Raw genomic sequence first — 10,598 nt, forward strand, 5'->3', positions numbered from 1 at the left:
TAGCTCTTATTATAGAAAAGGTGAGAGACCCCCTGGTATGTGTAAAGGTCAGAAATAGGGTGCCACTCGTGAAATTAGAACAACAAATAGATTCTCAGGGGAGATACACAGTGCTCCCTGGGATACTGGACAGGATACACATAGTACTTGGCAGTGTATATGCTCCAAATTATGAACAGGATACATTCCTTACTAATCTGAACACAGTTCTGGCAGACTGTGCAGATATCCCATGGGTTCGGGGAGGGGACTACAACTTCAATCTAGATATTAACCTAGACCGCTCTCACCCGCAGGTTTGGGGAGCTGTTCCCATTAAAACTGCAGAGTTCCTAAGGGCTTGGTCAGAGGGGTGGGCAATCGAAGATGTGTGGCGTCTCCAAAACCCTACTAATCGTGAATATTCTTTCTATTCTCCAACACACCAAATGCACACTAGACTGGATAGAATATTCTGCTCTTCATCTATCACACCTCAAATATCACAAACTACATACGTGTGTAAGACCTTATCCGACCACAATCCACTTGAAATCCTACTAGAATGTGGGAAGCTACCCTCCCTGGTCCTGATCAGGAGATTATGGCCACAGATGTTGGAAGACAATGTCTTCCGCAATAAATTAGACGTGACGATCAACAACTACTTCAATGAAAACACAAACTCAGCTTCATCCCGTTTAATAGAATGGGACGCATTTAAGAAGGTGGTGCAAGGTGCATCCATAGGTGCGGCAGTAGGCGCCCAACAAGAAATTAACAAGAGTCTTATGGCACTCGAAGGTTCCCTACAAGAGTTGGAGCAGACAGCTAATGCCGACCCTCCACTCACAAACACCTATAGGAAGGGAGGATTCAGCATGCTGAACTCCTTGAGGATTTACGCCTCATTGACTACCGAGCCTACACCCAGCATACGCATGCCGAAGCACATAAATCGGGCACCCTATTGGCCCGACTACTACGAGATACGCCTCCCCCTATATCAATACCGGAAGTGGCATTACAGAATGGCAACATAGTGTACACACAGACAGAAATCAACACTACATTCAGTGACTATGAGAAATTATACAGCATCCCAGAACATATACTGCCGGAGCAGATGGACGCATTCTTAGGAGGACTGATTTTCCCTAAACTGACAGAAAACACCCAGGAGGAATTAGACGCCCCAATTACAAGACTGAAATTAAGGCGGCCATCAAAGAATTCCCTCGTAATAAGAACCCCAGCCCAGACGGCTTACAGACGGAATTTTACTCTACCTTTGCTGACACTCTCACCCCACACCTTGCCTGTCAATACAATGCAGGCCAGGGGGGCCTGTCCCTCCCACTAACTACCATGCAGGCCCTAATTATAGCCCTACCTAAGCCAAACAGAGATCCGCGAGACATGTCAGAATATTGTCCCCTTTCCTTATTATCCCCCGAATACAAGATACTTAGTAAGATTCTGGCCCGCCGGCTCCTCCCATACCCTCCCAAACTCTTACACGAAGACCAATGTGGTTTTATACTGAGTCGCAATACCTCCCTAAATAAAAGGCGCCTACACTGTGTTATGGAAGCCGCTGCCAAGATCTCCTGTGACACTGGCTGCATCTCTCTTTTTTGTTTTTTTAAACTTCTTTTAATTGAGTACAAATACCATTAACATTTTGACGGCTTAGGAACACATGTGACAGTATTCATGCTCTCGAGTACATCTGGTTCACCTATTACAATTATACGACTATTATATTCTGTTTCTTCATATTTGGTTTGCTACAGTTCCATACTCTTAATACTCAACTCGAGTCCACTGATGACCCACTCGGGGCGGAGCACAAATGTTCCTTCTGTTAGTGTTCCACATGCCCCATATTCTTTCCTATTTTTTAGGGCATGCCGATGCATAAACGCCGCCCTCTCAGCCACCATTGCCCTATCCATGACTCCTCCCCATTTTTTTTTTTTTTTTAAGGGTTTTATTGAAGAAAACAAGAGAAATTTACATATATCGGGTGTCATACATAAAATACAATATAGCGATAGGTGAGCGACTAAATCAATACGGGAAATACAAGTCACAGGAGTATGCAAGTCAACCTAGTTAGGTACATTAAGGTAAAAGTACGATCAACAATCCAGCGAAGTAGCAGCCAACAGGGCTCACCCACCCATATTTCAGGATAATGAAGACCAAATTAGACACCCCGATACATAAGAAAATCGATACAGGATAAACGACCCATCTCTCGTAAAAGAAAAAAAAAGGGAAGAAAAAAAAAAGGCCATAGAACTAAACTAAGGCAAAATAACAAACCCCTCCCCAATGCCCCCACCCTGCACCCCTGCAATGGCTACGGCCCAACCCCACTGGCAGTGTGCCTGTCGCCCCGGAACTAGACCTAAAAGAAGGAAAAAGAGAAAGTGGAGGAGGAAATATCAAACAGACCCCCGGTCTCCCTTACCCCCCACCAGTAGCAAACCACCCCTACACATATCCAGAATAATACAATGCAACGATGAAAATCAGACGGGGGGGAGCTTGTAAGAACCACCCAACTCCCACGCCATTATAGGTTACAAATCCCGTATCAATTGAAGTCATAGTTCAAACCCATCCAGTCAAAGTCAACCCTGGCCGCTGCGATTCTTCATGCAAGCCCTGTCCGCTCGATCCGCCATTCCAATGAGAGTATCAAAATGTTGGGAAAGTTCAACGTCAGTACGGAAGGATTGAAGCCAGGATAAAAGTACACAAAGTCTAAGAGTCAAACGATGTTTGCTGACCACCAAAGATACGTTTCTAGAGCTTATTTGAACCAACCAGGAGAAAAAGGGAGACGGAACAATCCTACAGTCACTGGAGAATTCGCTCCGACATATACGATCATCCATGTCCATCTGGGGCGGCATCGGCATAGGGCAGGATGTACATTTGATAGTCCCGGGCTTGCTAGCAGTCGTTCGGGGGGGGCGACAAAAAATACCAAGTCTGGCTTCAGCGCGGGGCCCTCTGTCTCAGACAATTCTTGCTCCGCGGGTAAAACAGCTTGTTCCAGAACCAACAAAGGGTCGGAGTCCGGTCTCCGGCAGATGATATCAACCGTTACGACCATCCTCTGGAGGATGGCGGTGGCCTGTGAATGGAGCTCCCCAATGGCGGCCATTACCGTATGCAGCGACGGTATACATTCCACTCGCTCCATCGCCCCTCACGAAGCGACCGAGCAGGTCTCCGAACCCCGGAGGTCGACTACTCCGGGGCACCAGGCACAGGCAAATTCGGTGACAACTGTGGGCACTCTCAAAAGCGCGATCTCAACACCGTCGCCGCCAGCGAGGAACCAAGCCCATCGACCCCGGGAGCCCAACGGGGCCTCCGGGCAGCGGATCCCCGACCACAGCAACTGATGCGTCACGCCGCCGCAGCTGCGAGATAAAACTGCCACCAGTCCACCATCCAAAACGGACAAGAAACACTCCAATTCGGGAGACCGGACGCTACCCACGTCCCGCGGCCGATGTTATTCAACTCCAACCCGGCTGGGTGAGAAATCGAGGCCCCGGCTTCAACTCTGGGTTAGGCCGAGAATGGGACACGGCGTATCTTCGTCATTAAAGCAGCTAGAAATTCCGGGATTGCACCTTTAGAGTCAGGAACACCTCAGCTGCACGGGAGTCCGGTGAGAAATCAGGATAATCGTCAGGATTTATGAGCAACTGGCGGAGGTCTGCGGAGCTGGGAGCTAGCGTAGCTCCTCCCCCTCCTCCCCATTCTTGATATGTTGGTGCGGGTTGAGCCCCCAATGTTTGGCTATATTACGTTTTGCCAACATCATACCTAATTGTAACCAGGGGAGCTGGTTGGGGCGCAGATATGGGCAGCAGACGAGATCGTGTTAATAAGGGGTTTATTGAGGCAAGCAATTGATCAGAACAGTTTGCTTTCAAGTAATGGGAACGTCGCGGGGATCTGCTCCTGCTGCGTCTCCGGTGACGGACTTTCTCCTTCTTTCGGAATCCCTCGGGACTCTGTGGGGCTGGTTCCTCTTCCTCCGTGTCCGTCGCGGCGGGGCGGGAGACTCTCCCCAAAAGGCAAAGAGAAACAAGGGGCCGTGAGATCTCTGTACAGCTTAACTGTCACAAGGGAAGGGAGTGAGGGAGTCCACCGGTGCTCTATGGTATAACGTGTACTAAAGTGGGGGGGATAGGGTAACATGCACAGGGAAACGGGAACCGGGAGGTTTAGGCAACCCGTGGTTTGGTACCTAGTGTACCTCCAGCCCCCACCCAGCCCCGCAATCGGTCACGCACCTGGGTGAGCCACGCACCTCCCCTGGGTGAGTGGCTGGGCGGCTCGCGGGAACGGTGGCCTCCTGGCTTTCCTCCGTCCGTGGCAGACGCCGACTCTGCTCCCTGCGGGCGGCTCTACTTCTCTTCTCCCCCGGCTTCTGATGTTTCTTGCCGCTCTCTTTCTCCTCCGGTATCCTCCGCTCCTTCCTCCGATCTTCTCTTCTCTGTTTCTTCACGTCTCGATTCCGTCTTCTCCTGCACCTCCGTACTCCTAACTCTCTCCTCTTCCGACCTCCAGGTGAACAAGCACACCGGGGTTTCCGGGTCCACCCCTTTTGAAGGAAACGCGTAGTATGCCGGCTCTTCCCACTCCGCCTCTGTCCAAGAATTAAAGGGCCAGTCCTCCTCTTCCGTGGTATCGGTAACACCAGTCTCAAGGTCCTGTGGGGAAGGAAGAGAGAGAGAGGGGAGTGGTAAACAAGCCGTTTGGCCGCGCTCCTCAGACTCCGGCTCGCCCTGCTGCATTGTGGGACAGGTAGGCGGCGGGTACGGGCGTTCCCCCAGTACTCGCCGGTACACCCCGTTACACTAATGTTGCCAAATCCTGACCCGCATGGTTGAGATCTGTTGGTTCCCATATGTTTAAAATACATCTCTTGGGCTCTGGGGTGATCGTCACTCCACCCACTTGCATAGTTACATTCATAATTGTCTCCCTGTAGGATACTATTACTGGGCATTCCCACAGTATTTGATAGAAGGTGCTTTCCCTCCGCATTGTCTCAGGCAGAGTGGGTTGTCAATTTTCCCTATCTTATAAAGGGTTACTCTGGTATAATAAATACAATGAAGTATTTTCAGTTGTATTAATCTCAGTTTGGATAATATTGCCACCTCTCGAGGGGATGCTAAGGCTTCATGCCAATTGGTCTTGTCTATGTCCCCCATCTCCCCTTGCCCTTTTCCACGGAGGCCTTGTGTGGGATCTGGCTGATTGTTAATAATTTTGCGATAAGCGACGGGTGGCTCGTCCAGTCCCTGGAACTCTTCCTTTTGGCCCACCCCCCTCGGTTCTTCTCCTGTTCCCTCTTCTACGGTCAAGACCCTTGGCATAAAAATTAATAATCAACTCACCCTTCACTCACAAATTAGTTCTGTTGTTTCTTCTTGTTTTCTGATGCTCCGTACTATCCGCACTGTGTCCCGTTTTTTTCCCCTCTGGCACTTAAACTTATCATGTCTGCCTTGGTGATCTCCCGGCTAGACTATGCCAACGCCCTCTACAACGGCATTCCGGCATATAGTCTACGCAAACTCCAGCTTGTGCAGAACCAAGCAGCCAGACTAGTGTATGGCCTTCCCCGTTCTCACCACTCTACACCATTGTTGAAGGCGCTGCACTGGTTGCCTGTTCTGCAACGATCTCTCTTCAAGATTGGGTGCATGGCTTATCAGGCGCGACAGGGATCGGCCCCTGCCTTTATCTCTTCCCTCTTAACAGAGTATGTCCCTGTTAGACACCTCCGATCTTCTTCTCAGTCCCTTCTGCAGGTTCCTCGCTTCACCAGGAAAAAATGGGGAGGTTCCAATTTCTCAGTTCTGGCCCCCGCATTCTGGAACTCCCTGCCTGACCATTTACGAGCGACAAAACAATATTCTCTTTTTCACAAGGGCCTGAAAGCTTTCTTGTTTGTTCAGGCCTTCCCAAACTAATGATTCCCTTCATTTTCTGTTCTGCTAGCCGCTAAAAGCGCCAAGAAACCGTCATGGTGTATGATGCGCTATACAAGCTTTTTAAATTCAAATTCAAATTCATAAGTACAGGAGATGGCCTTTTAATCTATCTGTTCTGTCAGGACCCTATCCTCCAGGGGTGTGGCTTCAGGGAGTATAGTTCTCGTTGGGATGGCTTTCTCAAGCACATGCCTAATTTGGATGTAGCAAAAGGGTTCAGTTGAGGCCATCTCGTATCGTTCTTGGAGTTGTGGAAAAGTAACTATTTCCCCGTTCTGCCAAAAGTCCCCCACCGTTGAAATTCCAATTGAATCTCAGTGTTTAAATCCCTTACTGGTACCTAGCCTGCCCAATCGCTGAGTTTCCCAGAGCGGAGTCATTTGTGTTATCTGTTTGTCCCACCCCAGCTGTTTAAGTGCCTTGTGCCAAATTTGTATTGGGTGTGCTGTGGGGCCCATTAGTGATGTCTTCCGACTTTTATTATGTAGATGCCTCATGACTCCTCCCTCCCCTAAACTATTGCCGTCTGCGCAGAATGCTGGGTCTGCTTGTGGGGCGTGGAGCCAGTGATTTACTACAATAAGCTGTGAGGCTCAATAGTACATTTGTATATTTGGAAGGGCGATTCCTCCATCGTAACAACCCTTTACCAATTTCTTCATGTTGATTCGGGCATGTTTGCCATTCCAAAGCAGGGTGTTCATTTCAGCCTCAATCGCCCTAAAATAAGACGCGGGTACCTGGAACGGGGTGTTTTGAAAGGCGTATAGGAATCTGGGGAGTGCCATCATCTTAAAAAGTGTTGCCCTCCCGAGCAATGTGGGCGGAAGGGAGAGCCAGTGTCTTGGCAACGTCTTTGCAGGGGTGCCATGAGGTTTTTTCCATAAATTCTTCTGGCAGTAAGGTGATTTAAATTCCCAAATACTTAAAGCAGCCAACTGTAATTTGTATAGTGCATCCCTTTGGCAGCTGTGGTGGAGGACCGCGTAGGATGTAGAGGATTAATTTGGCCCAATTATTAGTATATCCGGAGAATTTGCTGTATGCTTCACAGATGTCCAAGAGGCTGGCAATGGAGCGTCTCAGGGAGGCTACATAAAGTAGTATATCATCAGTGTACAGGGAGATACGGTCCTCCCACCCCTCTGCCCATCTGAGGCCTCGAATGATAGTGTCCCACCTTATCCATGCTGCTAATGGTTCTAACACCAGAGCAAATAAAAGTGGTGATAGGTGGCAACCCTGACTTGTGCCACGTCCAGGGGGAAAGTTAGCTGAGATGTGTCTATTTACTACTACAAGTGCTAAGGGTTTCGTATATAGCAGCTGAACCCATGCGCCAAATTTAGGGCCGAAGCCTATGGGTTTCAAAATGGCAAACATGAAGGGCCACTCCACCATGTCAAAAAGCCATACGTGCGTCTAAAGATAGGATAGCTGCTGGTTCCTGGATCGTAGGAGTAGACGTGCAGACGTCGCAAGTTAAGTGCTGTGTTCCTACCCGGCATGAAGCCGGATTGCTCTGGATGTATACATTTAGTGAGATGGGGCATGAGTCTGGCCGCCAAGGTTCTGGCTAGTATTTTGGCCTGCACGTTGAGCAGCGAGATCGGCCGGTATGACGCACATTCCATGGCTGGCTTTCCGGGTTGATGAATGGGTACTATTGTTGCTATACGTTGGTCTCTAGGGAGTTTTCTGATTTTTAGGCTGTCTACAAACATCTTTAATAAATATGGGGGTCTGTTATGGGGTCTTCTTTATCCAGTTGTAACTGCGTCACCCATCGAGTAGCGCACTCTCGTTTATCTAGCCAAGTCAGAATTTTCCCCGCTTAGTCACCTACTTCGTACACTTTATGTTGGGTGGCTAAAAGTTTAGACTTTGTTTCCTCCCACAGATATTCTCTATATCCTTGCTTTTTTAAATAAAGGTCGTGGGCAGTGCCTGCGGTGGTGTCCATGGCATGTGTTCTCTCCACTTGATTCACCTCTTCTTCCAAGACTTATACCTGTTTGTTTTGTTCCTTTTTGTGGCCAGCTATTGTGAAATGACCTGCCCTCGAAGAACGGTCTTATATGTTTCCCATAGAACTGTTGGAGAGGCAACCGAGAGTTCGTTCTTCTGAAAATATCGTTGCGTTGTTTTGGTCGGAGTTTTCCCAATTTTAGGATTTTTGAAAAATTCCGGATATATAGGGAAGGTTCGGCGTGGAATTTTAGCTGGATGCATATACTTCACTGTGACTGGGAAGTGGTTGGAGATACCTCTGGGTAGGCGAGTCGCCTCTTGTAACTTTCCTAGACTATCTGCCAGTGTAAGTATGTAATCTATCCTAGATAGGCTATTGTGTCCCCCAGAGTGAAATGTATATTGCTGTTCCAAAGGAAATTTGTACCTCCATATATCTATGATGCTCTTTGCCTCAAGGAATTCAGCGAATCGGAAATGTGTACTACGCTGCTCTCTAAGTGGCATATGGTCGAGCCTATCATTGAGTGTGGCATTGAAATCGCTGCCTTTGAGGAGTTCTCCTCCAGAGAGGGCGAGGAGGAATGTGCTGAGGGCTGGAAGCCAGTGAGTGAAGTGCTGATGTATACTGAAACAATATTATATACCCGCCTATCCCATTGGCCTGTAATGGCTGTGAATCGTCCCTGGTCTTCCGTCCATGTTTTTTCAACTATGATTGGGAACTGTTTTCGAATCAAGATGCACACTCCCTGGGAGCTGGACGTGAATTCCGAATATGCTACCATTCGGTAACCCCATCTGTCCAAGGCTTTTCATGTATTTCTTACCAAATGTGTTTCCTGAAGAAGGGCTACCACCGGATGAGTGCCTTTTGAGGTACTGTAAAACCAGACCTTTCTTTATTTTATCCCCCAGCCCGTTAACATTCCACGATAGGAGTGTTAAGGGCGGGACCATCTGCTACAGGCACTGATCACTGATGTGCTAGTGGTCGCTCCGTCTACCAGTATTGTACCCCTCGTCATAGCTTATAAGTGCCAAATGGGACTCCTGTGTACTCTGTGTGGGAAGCTTATTGCGTAAACATTGAGTCGAGAACAGTCAAGTGTGCAAAACAAAAAACACATGTTAAAATAAAAACAAATACTTCTGTTCCCTTGAACACCCCTCTCCCAGCCTGCATGGCCGATTTAAAACTACCCGCCACCCCAACTGCGCAGAGTACTTAAATCCCATCCCTTGTATCTGTATGGGGGGAGAGTTTCGTCCGTTAACCCAACCAGGCACACCATCCTTGTGATGAAAGGTGTTGGCATAATCTGATTCGTAGTTCAGTACAATGAAGAGTAGGGGGGACCAAGTGAGCCAAACCAGTATCGGCCACCCTTAAAGTGTCAAGTTGCTTTATCATCTTGTCACATTCTCAGTATATAGAGCTGCTATAGTATCACTGGGAGAGTGTTCACAGGCCACCAATGTTCATTGGTAGGAGTATGTCCGCTTTGGGAAGTCTCTTAGCCATCTCTCATTGTGTGTCAACTCGAGCTGGTAGTCCTTGCCTGTCGGTCCTCCCACTTTTCTCCTCTTGTATGCAATGTCTCGCCCTGCCCTCCTGTTGCTCCTGGCTCCGTTGGTGTTCCGTCCTGCGAGTGCTGTGTTCCTCTCCTGACATTTCGTCTTGAGCCCAGGGCCTGGCGCCATCCCTCAAGTCCCTCCACCTTTACTCTCAATTTTGCCGGGAATAGCATAGAGTATTGGAGTCCACGTTTTCGGAGCTCCTTTTTTATCTCAAGAAATCCACGGCGTTGTTTCGATACTGTGGCCGTATAGTCTGGGAAGATTACTATGGTACTGTTGTCTATACAGAGCAGGGGGGGCAACCTGGGCCACCTGCAGAATCAGGTCACGGTCTCGGAAGTTAAAAATAAGGGCTAGGCTAGGTCGCCGGTGGGGGGCCCTGGTCTGGGCTTACCCCGCGGGACTCAATGAGCTCTCTTCAGAGAAATAGTTGGATAAACCCCGCGGCTGCAAGTGGTTCAGGACTAAGTTTTCAACGAATAGGTAGTGGCGTTTCCTTTGTTGTTTCCGGTACGCCAAGAAATCGGATGTTGTGGCTGCGTGACCGGCCTTCCTGATCACCAAGCTTGGCAGTCAGGAGCTTGTTGTCCGACACTAATTGCCGTTTTTGAAGGGCTGAAGTGTCAGTGGTGCGAATTTTCGTGTTGCTTCAACTTCCGCCGCTCTAGTGGACATTTTTTGAAAGTCTGCCCGAAGCAAGGATATGTCCATCGATACTGATCCAATACGTGAGTCCAGGGATGTATGGACATTATTCAAAGTGGTGAGGATGTCTTGCAGTGTCACTTCTGGCCCCTCCGTTGGTACAGGGCTCGCGGCTCGAGCTGCGTCACGGTCTGAAGGATTCGGTTGGGCTTTAGTGAAGGCGTATTTGTCCAGTTTAGGTTGTGGTGTCCCCCGCTGGCCTCTGCCCCCATCGCAGCAATTTTGTCAGCACAGTACGCAATGCAGTTAAGACCAGGGTGGTACTCACCGCCACCTGCCCGTGTGATGTGCAGTCACACGCGGCCTGTCGGGTTTCCCACC

This window comes from Lissotriton helveticus, chromosome 3_1 (genome assembly GCF_964261635.1).
Source record: "Lissotriton helveticus chromosome 3_1, aLisHel1.1, whole genome shotgun sequence".
In the NCBI taxonomy this organism is placed as follows: domain Eukaryota; kingdom Metazoa; phylum Chordata; class Amphibia; order Caudata; family Salamandridae; genus Lissotriton; species Lissotriton helveticus.